Here is a 19,207-nt window from a genome sequence, read left to right as displayed (position 1 = left end):
ACTGTGGGTAGAGTTCATAATTGTGTTGATTTGGAGGAGGTGGACTGACTGGACAGGGTGGATGGCAATAATGTGGGTGCTCTTTTCCAATCCAATAAGTATCCTGGAACATAACAGGAGTAAAAAGATTACTTGATAATACTGATTGGTGTAACTATGTGCGCAACTTTCTGATTATAATATTGCAAGAAACATGGGCAGTTGAAACCCTGCACCTTCAGGGATGCCAAACATTTACCATCCAAGCTACCAAGTGACCTTAAGGCAGACCCAGTAGTGGTCTTCTGATTTGGATAGATGTTTCCCAATGTTGGAGGATTGAGTTGAGTCCCACAGGATCTGTGGACCTCTTGGCAGTATTGATCTGGGTAGGGGCCAGTGAATTGTTGCATTTATGCAATATTTATATTAGAGCATCAGTTGCAAATGGACTGGTGACACTAGCCCTTCTAGAAGAACATATAAGTAGCAAACCTCCTCTGCCATCCTCCAAAACTTGCATCCTTGTGGCTGGGGACATCAATCTTCCGATCAAATCACTGAAGGAGCTGACGACTCTATGGGATGACCAGGACCAGGCGTGGGAATTTCCGCCATTGGTGGCTATTAGCCCTGTGGAGATCAAATTGCCTGGCCTTGGAATCATCTTGTATCTTCTTGAACCTAACCCTGAGGGCATGCAATGGGCATTTTGGTAAGGATCAACCGGCCAAACAAACTTTTAGGGGGCATAGTGGGAACTCTCTTATTAATTAAATCTTTGTTTTAGGTCCTGACTGGGTGAAGGTCCTTGACTTTGAGTTGGACGGGAGAATGGATAGTTATCACTTGCCCCTTACACTTAGGATGATGAGGTCCAAGGTACAATTAGGTACATCTTTTACATATATAAATCCCCAGCCACTAAGGGTAAGTGGTCATGCAAGGAAATCAATCAATTGGGTCAACGTATTGAGACCTGACCGCAAGGCACATCTCTATACTTCTATCCTGGACAACCTGAAAGTTATTTGTGAGGGGCAAATAATCTTATCCGATGCATCTCAGTGCCCGTTAAGATAATTAGAGGTCAACTTTTAAACAAACCTGGCTGGTATGATCACGAGTGCTGTTCAGCCAAGCACAGTATCGTTAAATGTACAAAATCTTCTGTGGGGGTGGATAGGGCGAAACTTTGTGACAGACGCTTAAAATATAAACATTTGATATCTACAAAAAAAACTGTTTGCTGAAGGGAAGTGGAATGCCCTTCAGAATGCTCTCCAATTTGGGAACCACATGCTTTTTGGAAACTGGTTTCTGCGAGGGATCTGAATGGAGACCAGACGTTGCTCTGCCATATTAAAGAAGACTGTTGGTGGACTCACTTCTCAAATTGTTTATCAGGTTAATGAACAGTGTGCATCATCCCTTCCCCCTATTATCTTGCCCCCTGTTGATGATGTGCTCTTGGTGCCTGTTGAGGAGGTGGTGGTGGCTCTTAAATCTCTTTAAGTGGTAAAGCTGCTGGACCCGATTTGATCCCCATCAACCTGTTAAAAGATGAGGTGGATTTTTGGGCACCTGTGGAATGCAAGAAATTTAATGCAATCATGTGTAGGGGTGAAATACCAGCCTTATGCAGGCAGGCTGTTATCCTATCAATTTATAAGAAAGGCGGCATTGACAATCCAGGAACTACCGTCCAATGTTCCCCCTAGATAGCACCGGAAAACTGTTCTTTTAAAAACATTGACAGGACTCGGTGGACAATTATTGTATAACAAATGACCAGCAGGCTGGTTTTAGGGAAGATAGAGGCACGATGGATCAATGTTTTATGCTTTTTTTAAATACAAAAACATGTAATTTTAAAGGAAATGTGTTTATATGTGACGTCTGTGGACCTAATGACTGCGTTTAATTCATTATGTAGAGAAACAGATGCTTTCTACATGGTATGTTCCCAGTGCTTTGATCCACATCATTCGCCAGCTATACACTGCCAATAAGACCAATGTACATTATGGATTGGGGTGCGAAATAACACAACCCTTCGATGTTGATAAGGGGGTCAGACAGGGTTGTGTCTTGGCCCCATCATTTTCAATATACATATACAGGAAATTATAGATGCATAATTAAAGGAATCTCAAGACTGCCCTAAGATCGGAACTGATAAGTATCCAGCATTGTTTTATGCTGACAACGCGGTCCTCATCTCCACTTATCTCCACTACGCCTCAATGACTAAGGAAGTGCCTTTTCATTTTTTAAAATAAATGTGGTGAGTTACAGCTGATTTTGAACATTGATAAATCAAAGGTCATGGTGTTCAGGCCCCAACCATCAAAACGTGGATTAATTAGGGTTGATGTCGAGGGCTTGGAGCTTTGACTACCTCGGATTGAGATTCCATGAAACTGGCAGCTGGGCAGCCCAGATTCTCAAGTCTTCAACTATTGTAGAGAAAGTTTGTGGAGCAATTTAGTCGTTGTATGTGAAACATGAAAAAGGTGCAGTCTCCCCAGCTTTGGATCTATTTCAAATGCGGGCATTGCCTGCGGCTTTGTACGGTTCTGAATTATGGGTCTACGCCAACATTTCCCTGATTAGACTATGTGAGCACACATTTTTGAAAACATTATTGATGTTCCCTCCTAGTGCTCTAACTGATTTGGTCTTTTTAGAGCTGCGTTGTACCCCAGTTGCTGCATACATCCACGCCAGACCAGTTTTCTTTTGGACTATGGAATCAACGCGTTCTTGAAAGGTATCAGAACGCGGTGTTACATCTTTTAACAATGGGGGCGCCAGAAGCCTGAAATGGTCAGTATGTGTTAATTTCTCTCTCCAAGATTTGGACATGTCCGATCTGTGGGCAAATCCCGAGGTCACAAACCTTGCTTTGCTGAAGAATTTTAAGAGAAAGGTCAAACTAAGAAGCAATGAATCCATCAGAGTTGATGCTTTCTCTCTGAAGCTAGGCTTGGACTATCTTGAATGGAGGATCCACCCAGCTCCAAATTATATGTGGATGAGATCACCCCGGCCTATGCAACAGCGCTGCATTTGCGCTTTAGATTGGGCATCCTTCCAGTGTACTCCTTTACCCGCAATTAGTGAATCTCTAATTCAAGCTTGTGGCTGTTTTGCAAGGCGGGCTGTGAGACTGTTATTCTCTTTTTGCTGTTTTGTGATAGGACTAGCCACCTGAGGAAAACTTACTTGAAATCAATTTTGAAAGAATCAAAGATAGGCCAATCCACTATGGCCCTTAGGTTTTTGAGCCAATGTGCAGATTTTCATTTGTTTATGCAACTGCCCATTGCATCCACAGAGCTTGGTTGCTTAGAACACAATCCCATGTGAAATACAGTGCTGCCAAATGTGACCTTTGAGAAGAAGGTGAGGCTGCAAGACTTTTCTCTCCTCACCCTTGATATGCTATAGCACCTGCACTTTACAACAATGACTTTTATATTTGTATTAATTTTACTGCATCAATTGATTTTATAATATCATTTGTATGACCTTTTTTATTTTAACTGTTTGATCATGTAATGCCTCTATTTTTAGTCGACGCCCAAACTGTAAATGTAAGTTTATTATGAATGTTATGTTGTTTGCTTTTACTATTATGTACTTTTATGGTTGAACTACCAAAATAAAAGTTGTTTAAGTAAGTAAGTATTGGACTCACTGAAGAACCAGCAAAAACAAGTGTTTGAAAAGCCTACATTTAGGAGACTATTGTTCACATGCTTTGAATGGAGCACATTCCAAAATAAAAACAAACATTTTCAATTCTGAAACATATCTTGATTTTTGAAGCACAAAGTTTATAATTTGTTGGAGAAGTAATTTTTTTCATGTTTAAAGTATGGCTGTGCTTCATTTAAAATACAAAGCATGTGGTTTAAGAAATTAAAGGTACAATACTTTGCCTGTATGAAATTTAAAAGAGACATTACTGTGGCAGAAGGTGGGCTTTCTTTATATAGTTGGCAACATTTCTCACATATGTAGAAACAGCAGCCCATTATTTTGGGCTTTGATTGAAACACAGGACTCTTATAGAAAAGTCATTTTCAGCATGTCCTGCTGTTAATTGAAAGTTTAGCAGAACACAGGTGCTGGGTACATGCACTAATAAACACTTTTCACCCAACACACTCTCATTCAGCCAGCTTCTTTCTTCCTTTAACATTTCCCTACTATGGTATGTGGACCACAACAGGAGGGAATTAGAGCACTGCAGATAGGTACCAGAAAGTAATTAGGCATAGCAGAGATACATACAAAAGAGAAAATCAGCATAAATTACCCTATTGCAACCTATCATATTCAGCAGCTTGGCATGGCCTGAAAAGAGTCACTAAGTCACTGTCTCCAGAGCTCTGGTCCTCTCAAGGCTGGACTACTGCAATAGCCTCTTTCTAAATCTTCCTGCCTCTACCCTCCGTCCTCTGCAACTTATCTAGAACAGGACTGCAAGACTTGGGATTGTATCACTTCAGCTCTGAAATCATTTCAGTGGCTCCCAGTGGCGGCAAGGATCAGGTTCAAGACCCTTTGCATTGTCCACAAGTCTTTCTGGGTCCTGGGACAGCACTACCTCCAACTCTCTCTTCCTAAGTATCTCCCATCCCAAGCTCTCTGCTCATCCACCTCCAACTCTCTGAGAGTCAGCCGCTTTTCCAACCAGAGAGTTTGGGGCAGATCTCTTTCTTTGAGTGGGCCCGCCCTCTGGAACAGCCTCCCTGCCTCTCTCAAACTTGAGCAGCACCATCTTCAGTCCGGTAAGCAACTCAAGACCTTCCTCTTCACTTCCACTTTTTCTCTTCCTCTTCTCTGCTGATGACCAGTCTGTTCGATGCACTGGTCACCTGGCCACCCACTGAACTTGGGCCCATGCCCCTGCCTTTCCAGTTGCACCTTGCACTGCCTCTTGGCTCCCCCGGCACTTGTGGTCTGTATCTGTAAACCTACAGTCCCTTCTCTCTGCACTTATGAGCCACCCGTTGGCTGCCCCTTCTGATTACCTGCACTTAGCTACCCGCTGGCTGCACTTTTTATTACCTGCACTTCTCCATCACTGCCCTCTTTTTTTGCACTTCTCACCCTACCCCACCCTGTGCTTGTGCGATCTGAATGACACAAGGCCTGGTAAGATCATTGTTTTGTCCTCTCTCTGTTTCTCCCTCCTTGTCTTGTCGCTCCTAGAAACATTTTTGTACAGGCATGTTATAAATGCCATATCATATCTTATAATACTGGGGCATTCAGTGGGCCTGTGATGTACACTAGAGGTTGCTATGGGTGCGCAAGCCTATGAGACGTTCAGATCAGAAATCTCTAAATTGGTCCAAGGCCTGCACATTTCTGTGAGTGATAGAACTATCAGTGATTTCGCTACATTTTGAAGGCATCCTCATTTTGTGTCACACCTCTATCACTGCTTCAAATAAGCCCAATCTGAGTGCCTACAGGCACTTTTGCTTAATGCAGCCATTCTGCTCGATGCCACAAGTAACTGATGGGCATGCAATCAAATATCTTTATACACCCAGTCAGAGTGACATGGCAGCTGTCCAGATGATTGGTGCATCAGTTAGCAAGTTGCAAGGAAATGCCTTTGAGACCCTTGTCATCTTCTTAGCAATGCCTATGCCCACAACCACAAGACACTTAGCTTTCAATTAAGATGCTCCCGGAGCCCATAACCCTGAAGCACCTGCTTTTATTTACCACAGTGTACTAACCCTTCCAAACAGATCAGCCAGGCATGGGTGGGCAAGCAGTCTAAATAACTGGTGCCTGAGGCATTGACCAGGGTTCACCAGAGGGCCCCAATATGATTGCTCGGCTTCTACTTCTTTATCCTAATCTTCCTTCTACTCTTTTCAATGATATTTTGGAGTTATTGTAATAATTACATTTTTGGCAAGATTTTTGCATCCTGGTTGCCAGAAATTGTGGGATAAGGAGGCACAGTTCATGTGAAGTCACCTTCTCTGGGATGGCTTTGATTTTTAAACACATTGGGCCTCATTACAACCTGCCAGTCCGGGACCATGCAAAATCCGTGACGGCGGTAAAAACGTTTCCGTGTCCGCAAGGTTGCAGAAAAACCGTCCGATTACACGCTGTCGGTCGCGCGCACCACAAGCACTCGGAAACGTTGTTACCGCCGTCACGGAAAACCCCACGGAAATGGAAATAACGCAGCCACAAGTGGTGCAAAACCCATGTCCGCCTCCGCCGCCACGGACACGGAACCGGAAATACCATGATCGCCAAAACAGGAAACAGAGAGGCGGCCATCATATAAAAGCACAATCCATTGCCATCCAGAGTCAGCACAAGCACAATCCTAACTCTGAGAAGCCAAAAGGGACCACCAGCATGTCTGCCAGGATTCCTGCTCAGAGGCAGCGCAAACAGCGCTTCAGCGAGGCGGAGCTAACCGTCTTGGTGGAGCACATTGTGGACAATGCGGAGATGCTGTTCAGCGCCGACCAACGGCGTGCCACACAACAGCGGAGGAAGGAGGTGTGGGCCGAAGCTGCACGCAAGTGCACCGCTGTGGGCGTGACAGTGAGGAGCGTGAAGGACTGCCACAAGCGGTGGGACGACCTGAGGCTGAGGGTACGCAACCTCATTTCCACGCACCGCCAACGCAGCAGTGGGACAGGCGGAGGACCCCCTTCCCCACTGAGGCTGCAAGCATGGGAGGAGCGTTGCAGCAGTGTCCTCCACCTTGAGGCAATCTATGGGATCGGGGAGGCTGAGGCAGGAGTGAGCCCACCTGCAGATGCCGGTAAGTGCCCAAACATGAATGCCACATGAAAATATGCAGTTGTGAGTACTGGGCCAACGGACCCATTAACAACCCCCCCCCCCAGGCAGTGCATGTGTGGGCCAAAGGACCCATTAACAACCACCCCCAGGAGGCGCATGTGTGGGCCAAAGGACCCATTAACAACCCCCCCAGACAGTGCATGTGTGGGCCAAAGGACCCATTAACAATCCCCCCCCCCAGGCAGTGCATGTGTGGGCCAAAGGACCCATTAACAACCCCCCCCGGCAGTGCATGTGTCGGCCAAAGGACCCATTAACAACCCCCCCCAGGCAGTGCATGTGTGGGCCAAAGGACCCATTAACAACCCCCCCCCCAGGCAGTGCATGTGTGGGCCAAAGGACCCATTAACAACCCCCCCCCGGCAGTGCATGAGTGGGCCAAAGGACCCATCATGATCCGTATGGCAACCAATAACAAAGAATGCATACACCAGCAATCAGATGCATGTGACTAACACTATTCAATGTACAATCTTAATGACGCATGTGATGCACCCATCTGCCACCACAACAACACTAATTGCATGCCCTTTGTGTCCCCACAGCCGATTCAAGTGACAGTGATACTGCACAACAGGCCAGCCAATCTGCACCAGCAAGTACACAAGCCACCGCCACCACCCAGGAGGATGCTGCCGGCAGTTCTGCACCTCTGGCCACATTACCAGCCACTAAAGATGTGCCGCCCACCACCACCACCGACATCCCCACCGTCTCCACACTGCCTGAGTCTATACAGGTGCCACGGGAACCTATCATGGCCACCCAACACAACACCGAAAGCAGCAGCACTGCAGAGGGGGCGGCCTGCAGTGATTTCAGTGCCCCGCAAGAGCACTCGGAAACGGGGCCACGGGGGGAGATGCCCACATTGGAAGACCTGGGCTCCTTCCATGAGCTGGAGTTCAGCCCCACATCACTGAGGAGTCCCATGTGGTTGCCCACCCCATCCATGGCCGAACTGAATGCCCGCATGCAGCGGATGGAGGAGCAGCAGGCTACCCTCACCCAGCTGGTGGAGAGGCAGCTAGAGGAATCCAGGCTGCAGAGGGAGAGCTACAGCGCCTCAGTGTGTCACCTGTCGACGTCCATCGGACTCTTTGCAAGCACTATAGTAACCCTTGCACGCCATGTGCGGGAGGGCAACGACCACACCTCCAGGCTTGTAGAGGCCATGTTGGTTGGCCAACAGGCAAATCTGGCACGGATGCCCTCAATCCCAGATTCTGCGCAATCAAACACAACCACCCCATCCAGCTCCACTACTGCCAGTCCAAGGAGGCGCTCGAGTAGGCTAACGGGTGCCTCGGGCAAGGTTGCACAGGCACAGAAGCGCACACGGAAGTGATGGCATGTGTGTGGGGCAGTGCAGGATACATGTGGACTACAAGGGTGTGAGAGGGGTGGGCACGTTTGGGTGGTGGGGTAGGTAGTTTTGGGGGTTTGAACAATGGGGCCTGGGTGGGGGTGGGCACGTTTGGGTGGTGGGGTAGGTAGTGTTGGGGGTTTGAACAATGGGGCCTGGGTGGGGGTGGGCACGTTTGGGTGGTGGGATAGGTAGTTTGGGGGTTTGAACAATGGGGGCTGGGTGGAGGTGGGCACGTTTGGGTGGTGGATGGCCCCGGGTGTACAGCTTCCCTAACCAATGCACCTCCTTCCCTGTTGTTATTACATCAACACATCACCATTTCTAATCAAGACATACATGTGTGGACATTGATCATTTATTTTGCAGTGCAACTATTAATTCATTGTCGTCACCATGTTCGTGCATTTCTGTGAATGTGCTGTGACTCAAAAGTAAATGCGAATCAGGGCATCCCGTGCTCTCTGGCCATCATGTGGACCCCCAGGGGGAGGCGGTGCCATCCCATCCCCATCTCCATCCGCATCCCCATCCACATCCCCATCCCCATCCCCATCTTCCTCATCTGCGTCTGGTGGCATTGGGATGTTCCTGCGCAGGCATATATTGTGCAGCATGGCACATACGAGCGTGATTTTACCCGTCTTCACTGGGCTGTACAGCAGTGATCCGCCAGATCTGCTCAGACAGCGGAAACGGGCCTTCAGCAGTCCAAATGTCCTCTCAATCATTCCACGTGTGCGGATATGTGCCCTATTGTATGCCTCTTCATGCCTGTTCCTTGGTCTCCGTACAGGTGTCATCATCCATGGCGTGAGTGCATATCCCGCATCACCTACATGGGATGTAGATGAGGGAACATGTCAGTGTTTGTGGCATCATGTCCTCATCTGCTTCTGTGCAATCTTGTATCATCATTCATTCATGCATATGTACCATGCAGTGTATGGAGGTATGTTTTGGGCATCATGATGTATGTCGCTAACTGGATATGGACCTACACATTAACTTGCATGTTTACTGTGCCCTGCGGGTGAGATTTGATTGTGTGCATGTCACGGTGCAGTGCTGTCCACACATGGCAGAGTGACTCCACTGTACGGAAGTAGTAAATACACGTCGTCTCATTTACACGCCTCTCGTGCCTTTTGAGGCAGTGTTTCAATTGAGGGTGGGTGTCTGCAGTGGCACAAGGTTCATGGGACAGTGACGGGATTGGCTGTGCCAGCGTGTGCACGGGCACATTGTGGTGCCCTGTCATGTCTTCCTTCATGATGTTTGGCATCCGCTGTGTGTTTGGTAGATGGAAGGGGGGTGATGCATGTGCGGTCACAGCGGCACACTCACAATGCTCATTGGCCTGGACACACACACACCACCTCGACAGGGTTGTAGCATTGTCAGCTGTACTCACCCAATAGCCATGTGCTTTGTCCGGAATAGCGTTCCATGTACCGTGGCAACGTGGAATTCCGCAGTACCATTGAGTCATGTGGTGAGCCTGGAAAACGTGCGCAGCAGTGTGTAATCAGTTGCATGGCATCACAAACCATCTGGACATTCAAAGAGTGATACTGTTTCCTATTGCGGAACACCGCCTCAATTGCACGTGGTACTGTCAGCTCAACGTGGGTGCAGTCAACTGCGCCTATGCAATTTGGCATGCCTGCTATGGCATGGAAGGCCAACTTGGTGGCAATGACCTCGGGGAGGGTGCGGGGTAGGGCTATGTGTTCCGACACATGGCGCAACAGGGCATCCAGTACCTGTATCAGGATTTTTGAGAAACAGGGTTGTGATATGCCGTGCAGCTCACCAACCGTGTGTTGATAGGTACCAGTGCCAAGGAAATGCAGTACTGAGAGAACCTTCAAGAGGGGGGAGATGGCGGTGGGGGTGTCAATTTGGCTGCTGATGTTGTCCTCAATCATGGCGGTGATGTGCAGGATTGTTGCACGGGTCAGCCGGTATAGTGTGTGGATCTGTCCTGGGGTGAGGTTCCAGGGTGAGGCCCTGATGCGTGGTATTGCTGGCTGGCGGCGGGGTCGGGCTGGCTGGGCAATGGGGTTTGCCATAGCTGCAGGGTTGGCTGGTTGCCGCCTGCGCCTCCTCCGCCTACGCCTCCTGCTCTGCGCCATTACTGCCACCATGTGCAGTGCTGCCTGTTGGTTGAGTAGGCCCAGTCCCAGTGCTACTAGACCTGCTGCCTGCATGGTTCTGTGTTGTGTTGGGCTGCGTGTGGCCCTTTTGTGGGCTCCCAGTGGCCTGCTAGGTCCAGCTGGGCTGATTTGGTGCACCTGTGCCCTGATTCAGTTCAGCAGGCAGTGTATAACGCCATGTTCGCGGTGGCGGCAGTTCCGCAACCGTGATCACGGTATTTACGCCATTTTTTTGCCGGTATTTCCGTGTCCGTGATAGTTTTGATGCTCACAGTGTTTCGTGTTGACGGTAACGGAGGGGTTTCCGCGCAGACGGACTTAACGGGACCCCTATTTCCGCAGTGGCGGTTGAGGGTGGTGCTATTACCGGGGCCGCGGGTCGGGATTGGGCGGACATGGAAACGGTGCTGGTATGGTTTTACCGGCAGTGTTAATTCGGGACCGGAGTGCTTGTAATGAGGCCCATTTTATTAAAGAATTTGAAACAAACAACACAACATGTTAGCAGAGAAACAGTGTCCATGCAAGACGTGTAATATTAAATACCAAGTGGAACAAAGGCCAAAAACAGGAAAATCAAACAACAGCAATGTGATATGCAAACACAACATTCAATACATTTGAAGACCCCTTCTAATAGTGTAGAGGAGCAGTTACATGCCTCTGCAGGAAATCCCGCCCCCTACCTCCTTTATGTTGGAAGCCTGAGATTGTGCAATGTTTAACACCAGCATTTGTGACCATACCACAGAGAGTATTCAAAAGAAGTTATCCTTTGAGAAAACCCTATCGAATGTATCCCCGAAGAGATGACAATCTGAGGGAGGAACTCCCTGAAGGAATATGAAAAAGAGCAAAAAGAGGAGCTGGTGATGTCACAAAACACAAGCGTGACGTCCTGAGGATACTGGCTGAAGAGAATGAATGGATTTTACAGAAACTGATGACAAAATTAAGAATCGAGTAAACTTTTATATGCGAAAAGAAGATTGCACATGTGCGAAGCACTGCAGACAATGGAAGCCGTTCAATAACTGTACAGATGCTGAAACACAAGTAGACCAAGTGTTCTTAGAAGCAGGTAATAGGCTACTTAGAAGTAGTTAATAGACTGCAGGTGAAGTCGCCATTGTCTAGAAACTGGACATCGGTGTTATGAATTTAGTAAGCCAGGACCCAAGGTGAGAAAAGGTGAGAACTGTGTCGCAGCAAGAATAAGCTGAGATCGTAGAAATGAATAGCGAAGCTGTCTGCCTGGCATCAAAGCGGAGACACCCAAGGTCGGTTAGCTATTCTTGAAGGCAGTGAACATGAGAAGACGAATCATCTCTTGTTAAGGTGCAAAGAAAGAACATCAAGCATGTCAAGTTTTATTCATTTAAGACATTTAAATGCTGTGAAATGGACCAAATCGTGGTCTCCTGCCACGTGAGCCAAGGATGGAAATAGAGTTGAGCGTGGAGTCCTATAACAACGATAGTGAGTGCTCGCACTCCCATATATTCCCAGAGACAAGAATACTTTGCAAGGCCAAGTTCAAAGACAATCTTCATGAAGGCATGGGTGATGACAGATGTTGAGCTAATTGAGTGGGGAGGTAAAGTCAAGTCCACCTCCTGGTACCTGGGTATGAGTTTACGTGCTGCTAAGTAAACCGAAAGTTCCAGACATGGCACGAGCGTGCCAACCAATTATAGAGGGCCATATAACAAAGGGCCTTATAGTTTGAAGACCAATGATGTACTGTGTACTTAATAGTTTTAAAGATGACATGTTTCAGACATAGGCATATGTTGTCCACCTGACAGTAGACAGTCAATCACAATCACAATCCTAGTCCCTATAGAAAGTATGCTTATATCAGAGTGCCTTATAGGTTTTTCTTATTTGTCATGCAGTATGACGTCACGTTTGATGTATTTTTTGCATATAAGGATGTTTTTATGAGAAATACACTGAGAGCTTGCGCGAACGTCCGTTGATGTCCGTTGTAACTCCCTGTTTTAGATAAGTGTTAATAAAGCAGCATCTTTGCCATCTCCCTGAGTTAGTTTGATTGTTTGGCATCCCCATCCATTGTATGCACGATACCCAAAGGGCCATATGCTCAATAGCAATAACATAAGGGAAAGAAGATTTTAAAAAATATGATGGAAAGAAAGAGAAGGTAGCAGGGTCAACTGAGGTATGGATCCACGCAGTGGCGGTGTGTCAGAGACAGGGACGGTGAGAGAGCATACAGCCAATCGGAGAATGAAGAGAGAAACTTCAAGACACGACCCTGTGAGACCTGTCAGCAGCAGACATCCAAGAAGTTGCCCGGGATCATCTCATGATAGAGTGAATTCACACTGTATTTCCCTTGTGCCTTTCCTTTCCCACTTCATGATCAAGTGGATCTCAAGTATCGAATGCACCACTATAGGTCTTGCCCTGGATATCCAAACCTGCAGAATAAGAGTTCTGCTATGGAAAGATCCCTTGGGGTCCTTCATCTCTATGGCCCATTGAGGTCACCGTTGGCATTCATGTGATGCAAGCGTGTCACTAGAGGTACACAAGCAAAGCAATGATATCCTTAGGTGTCCAGGGACACATGAGGTCACTGTGGTGAAATACCACCTGCGCTGTGTGCTCCCACTTATGCCTGGCCATGTCTTTCAAGATCCACTGTGCCTGTACAGCTAGTACATGGCACTCAAGGATGCTGCGCTTGTAAAAACCTACAAAGGCCCTCATTACGACCTTGGCGGAGGACCATGGTGCTATTAGCACCATGGTCCATGGCGCAAAGGGTGCAATTCCGCCATGGTGGTTGGCGGACTTACCGCCCCATTCCGACCTTGGCGGGGCGGTAGGTCCCCAATCCCCATTTTGCCCTTCCCCATTCCCATTTTTGCCCCATAGGGCATAATGGGAGTGGGGAAGGCGTTAATTACGCCACCGTAAATTACGGTGGCGTAATTAACATCAAGGTTCCTTAGCGCCATGGATTTTAACGCCTGCAAAAAGCAGGCGTTAAACTCACCATGGCGCAAAGGGACCTCGTACTCAGGCGGTAAGGGTCGGCGATGTTTACGCTGGCGTAAACCCCTTACCGCCTGGGTCGTAATGAGGCCCAAAGACTAAAAAACCTTTATTAAATCATGTAATGCAAATGTACAATTCCCCTGGATTGATATCCCTGCAGGTATACTTGGATCATTCTACTGCGACTGAGCTAAATGCCTGATAATGACCTGTTTGCACAACAAGACGATTTAGCATTTTCATGTCGATGGGGGGTAGTTCCATACACTAATTAGTGATATTTAATATGAGTGGGTACAATGACGTATGTGTAAATGTATAAGCCTGGCCCCACTATGGGGTGCCTAATGAGTGAATAATTTTAGCCCAGAGGCAGTCCCGCCAGCTCACGGCAGAGTTTCATGTCACTGCTAATTCTGCAGATAAATAAATAAAAATTCACATTAAAACTTAAATAAACAGGAATCTTTTTTTGCCGGGTAATTATCCCTGTGATAGGTAGAGCTAGGCTAGAGTTTTCTTTCTCCTGCGGTTTCTCAAGCAGTGAGTTGAAATAGCACAGAGCTTGCCTGCCCGCTTGCAATATGCTGCTGTGCAAAATGTTCCCTGCATGCATATTAATATTCATCAGATCCACTACTCCCCTCTTTGACCTCATTAGTCATGTCTACTCTATATGAGAGAGAACATATTGGAGGCACTGGAATAGAAGGGGTTGTGGTGATTATATTACTTGATTTTACATGCCGCTGGACCAATTAGCCACCACTGCTGGGATCCAGGTCCCAGCCACAGGATGAATCACCAGTTATCTCCATGACCATTCCACCCAAGTGAAAAGGGGTTCTTGTAAGTATACTGTGAGTCCACTGACATGTGGAGTCCCTCAGGACTCTATTATCTCCCCCTGGTTATTCATTGTTTGTGAATCTCCCAGCTGATCGTGTGGAGGGTTTCACTCCCACTTTCCAAATGTATGCAGATGATTTGCAGATTTGGTTGGATATTACACCTCGGGACTTAGACAATGCTCCTATTAAGGACAGCCTGACTTGCATACTTGATTGGACTATTGACAGTCACCTGTGTTTTATCACTGAGAAAAGAAAGCTTCTGTGTTTTGGCTTACCTTAGCAGCTACCAAATTGGGAATTCTTCTTTGATAGTGACATGTCCCTCAAAGCAATATCACTCTGTAGAAGACGAATTTCCAATTGCACACAGCCAAGAAGATCTTGCTTATCTTCTGATCCCTCCAAAATTTCAGATCATACAAGCCCTGCTACTCAGTAGAGTGGATTATTGTAACACAACCAACATGGGCCTTAGCCATCATCTCATCCATCAACCATATTTGCTGCTAAATAAGGTATTGAGGATGGTATTTGCCTTAAAATCCAGGGACACCAGCCTTGACGGAGTTAGGTTGGCTTGCTGTGTAAGGGAGAATAGACCTTAAGGGATCATGTACTGTCTGTGTTGGAACATTGGACCAGCCTCTTTGAAATCCACCTTCAATATATGCTAATCTGCAAGAACTTGAACTCTGCCAACCTCAACCTAATCTCCTCCTCAAGCTTTAGAAGGAAGGCAATCACCCTAGAGACTGTACTCTTGCAGTATTTGGGTCTGAAAACTGGAATAGGCTACAGCTGGAAATTAGGGCAGAACCTAATCACAGAAGGTTTGAGAGACCTACTGTTCAGACAGGCGTTTGAGACCACTCCTCATCTCTCTCACCATAAATATAGCTTTCGACTGTTACCTGATTGCTTCTCTGATGTTTGATTGAGCCACTTGTGTTTAGGCGCGCTATAAATGCCATATCATATCATATCATTATGAATATGCCCGTTCACTTGCATTGAAGACTAATGCTTTCCAGTGCATCTGCTGCTGCATCGGGAAGTGGCTTCCACTACAATTTGGCGGTGTTACATTTCTTATAAATAAATACATTTGGCAAGGATTCTACAATATTTGAAAGGTCGCCTAACGGCACATTTTATCAATATGTATTTATTTTGAATAAACATATTTCCAGCATTGGCTCTCATACACTACACCAAAATAACTTGATTGTTCAAGAGGGCAGAAGGAATTGTATACATGTGTCGATGTTCTGGTCCCTGTTACATAAAATGCACCAATGCCGGTGCAATGTTGCACCAATGCCGGGCAATGTTGCACCAGTGCAGGCAGTGATGCTATTGCGTTGGGAAGGCGTGCTCGGTCTGTGACGCGACGCATCCACTACTCTGATGCTCTTTGACCTCATGGTCCCAGGTTCAAATCCCTGCAGTTCAGCTCAGCCCTTCATTCTTCTGAGATTGATACAATAAGTACCAGTTGAGTAGAAATATGTATCTGTTGTTTGTCTCCAGTTCAAAATGCATCCGTGGTGAATGTGAGGAGCGCAACGATATAACTTGCACGACTGAGTTGTCCACAGACGAAATATTACACCAGGTCAGTTTAGTGGCAATCTCAGTATCACATTGGGCTTCATTACAAGGTTGGAGGTAGCCTTGCCGGTAAGAGCGACAAGGCTACCTCCATAGCAGCATGAAAGTCCGGCACCCACGAATGGGCAATTACCGGTTATGAGCCTCCCTACAAACATTGGGTGATGCATACTTTTATACGTCTCTGATGAAGGCTCAACACTAGTCCTTGAAGGAAGTCTCTCTAATGGATAATGGTGAGGATGTCCTCTGGGAGAACTTTGGCTCAAGCAGTGAATCCAGGTACCTGCTCCTGGCTCCTTCACTGACAGGTTACGCAATGCTTTCTACCTGGGTCAGTTGCATCAGAGGGTGTTTGGGTATTTGACTTCATATAGTCCGAGTAAAAGCGACATACATGATGCTGGTCCAATATCATATACTCTAAAGCTCCAAGCCCATCCATATTCTTTAGTTCTATTTTATTTTATACGTATGGTGAAACCCATAGCTGTTCATTTTGCACACACTTTCAAAGCAAATTAAATAGATCAATGAGATTGTGTTAACAAACGTTTTATCTCTTTACTGATCTGTTTTGAGAAAAAAAAATGAATGAAATGAAGACTTTTATGTGTGTTACTTGCACACAGGTCTGGCGCTCTCACTGAGTGCACTATATCTCTGCACCTTGCGTCTTTCCTCTGTGTACTCTTTCTCAATATCTGCTCTGTCCCCCTGTTTCTCTGTCTCTTTGTGGGCTCTGTCTCTTACTGTGGGCTCTGTCTCTCTCTGACCGCTTTGTGTATTCTGTCTTCTTGGTGTACGTGGCCTATCTGTCTCTCTGTGGGGGTCATTACGACCTTGGTGGTAAGGGATTAACGGCGCCGGTAAAGGTGTTGGTGCCGTTAACCCCTTACTGCCGCATTACGAGGTCCTTTAGCGGGTCCCGCTAAGGGCGGCTGGTTTTTCCAGGCGCCCTTAGTGGGAGCCGCTAAAGGACCAGCATGCTAATAACGGGCCCCTTATTAGCATGCTCTACATTCCCATTGAGCCCTTTGGGGGCTCGAATGGGAAAGGGGAGGTACCGGGTCAGGGTTCCTTGAATGAGGAATTACCGGGTCCTCCAAGGTTGGAATGGCCCGGTAATTCCTCATTCGAGGAACCCGGACCCGGTATGCGGTAAGGGGGTAGCCATGGTGCTTTTAGCACCATGGCTACCTCCAACCTTCGTAATGACTCCTCTTTTGTTGCGCACTCGGTGGCTCTTCCTTGCTGTCTGTCTGGCTCTATTTGACCTGCCTTTCGATCCATCTGTCCATGTCTCCTCTGTCTCTGTGTACTTTGTGTTCTCTGCTCTCTACTCTCTCACTCTGTCTGCTCGCTCTTTCTGCTCTGCCCTCCCTGTGCGCTCTTTCTGCGTGCGCTCTTTCTGCGTGTCTCTCTTTGTGCTCTGTCTTTCTGTATGCTGCTCTATCGCGCTATGCTTTCTTTGTGTCCTATAGTTGTGCTCTCTCTCGCTCTCTCTCTCTCTCTCTCTCTTTCTCTCTCTCTCCCTCCCTCTCTCTCTCTCTCTCTCTCGGTCTGTGCAATCTGTCTCTCTGTGTGTCCAGTGTCTGTGAGATCTGTCACTTTTCTGCCCACACTCTATGTTCTATGTTCTCTGGTCTATCTCTCTCTGCACACTCTTTCTTTGACTATTTCTCTCTTCTACTTGTCTCTATCTCTCTCGCGCGCTCTCTCCGTCCCCCCACCTTTCCCCTCTTCCAGGAGAGGCTTTTTCCCAGTGGATCCGTAGCATTTCTCAATGGATTCACACCTGTGTATTGGAGTGATAAAAGCAAATGCCCAGCCCCCATTGGACAGACATCTTTAGCATTTTTCACATATAGAATTATTTTTTGTATGAAATATAGGCCAGTGATTTCAGGACACAGATTTTTTTATCAAATGAAATAAGATGTGTGCAATACAGTGAGTATGGAAGATATAGAATATTTGTATAATAAGAATGTCATTTATTCCTAATGACACATAGTACACACATTAATCAACCGTAAAACAATATATACAATATAAGCGAAATTGCATGCAAACAATATTCCACATTCAAATAGCAACACCAATGTAATAGCAGCATCGACTCGCTTGATAACCTGTGGATCACTAGGTTAGCAACTAACGAAAACCAATCCCCCACAGAATTCCATTCAGCTGAATGTTACAAGTCCCTATGATACTAACTTCATAAATGTCCCTCTACTATACCACTCCGTCTTAGAGGATTCCTGCCCCACGCACCACTGGAACCTTCCCCATAAAGGCCCTAGCAGGACTCGGGAACCTCTGGCAAGGGAAGCCCTAGTGGAAATCCCACCCTCAGTTAAACGTGTCCACATTTCCCTCCAGCATTCCCATCTATAGCACCTGCCCTTCCGTGGCCGTTCGGGGCTCAGGGGAGTAATTAGAGGGACTTTGCACGCTGTGTTTTCCTGGGCATGGTTTCTACATGCCTTGGTTCACCATGACACTGTGGAAGGCTTAAAAGTCTGACCACTGCCGAGCCAATGACATGCTTTGTGTCCTTAAGCACTGTCAACAGAAGCACAAGCCTAGGGTTTTGGTAAAACAACACATTTTGGTAACAATGGCATCAATGAGGAAAGTCACCAAAAAAAGAAAATAATCTAAGTTGTTTTGATTGCTTTTTCGAGGAGTAATTGAAACATTGGCAATTTCATGTGTATTTATTTATTTATTTGTTTATTAAAATGTGTATACAGTTTAAAAAAACTTTAACGAAAATCAATAATTACTACTGACATACATATCATAACATACACAACTCATCATAACACATTATACAGCATCAATAATAAAAGACCTACTGCTTTCCAATAAATACCTTAAAAAGCATAAAAGATCTTATACAAAAGTTCCTATAAAAATGAGAGTAAGACATAGCCAAACATTTATGAAATCCACACCCTTTGACTTTCATGTTTACAGTTCTTCTCCAGAGACTCTTTTCAGTTTCAACATACCCACTGTCATTCCCTTGGCCCTTTACTATGTTTAAAGGATTGTTCCACCTGGTGCCATACCCAGTAAACTGCAATGTGCAGTGCCTCTGATTTGGAATTCAGACAATAGATCCATTTGACTTAATCGAATTGTAATTATGAACGCATTTCTCAAGCGTGCTCATGTATGCCGTTCCTGGCATTATGCATTCAGTGAGCACAGCCCTTGCTGTCTCCAACTGATTAGGGAATAGACACAACTGACAGAATCTCTTCTCCCATGGTTTTCCAAGTTGCGTTCCTTTGAGAGAAAGTAGCAGGAGTTGGTGTGTGCATACCTTC

The sequence above is a fragment of the Ambystoma mexicanum genome, chromosome 13, assembly GCF_040938575.1.
Source record: "Ambystoma mexicanum isolate Mex_15411 chromosome 13, UKY_AmexF1_1, whole genome shotgun sequence".
NCBI lineage: Eukaryota > Metazoa > Chordata > Amphibia > Caudata > Ambystomatidae > Ambystoma > Ambystoma mexicanum.
This window is presented reverse-complemented; position numbering follows the sequence as displayed.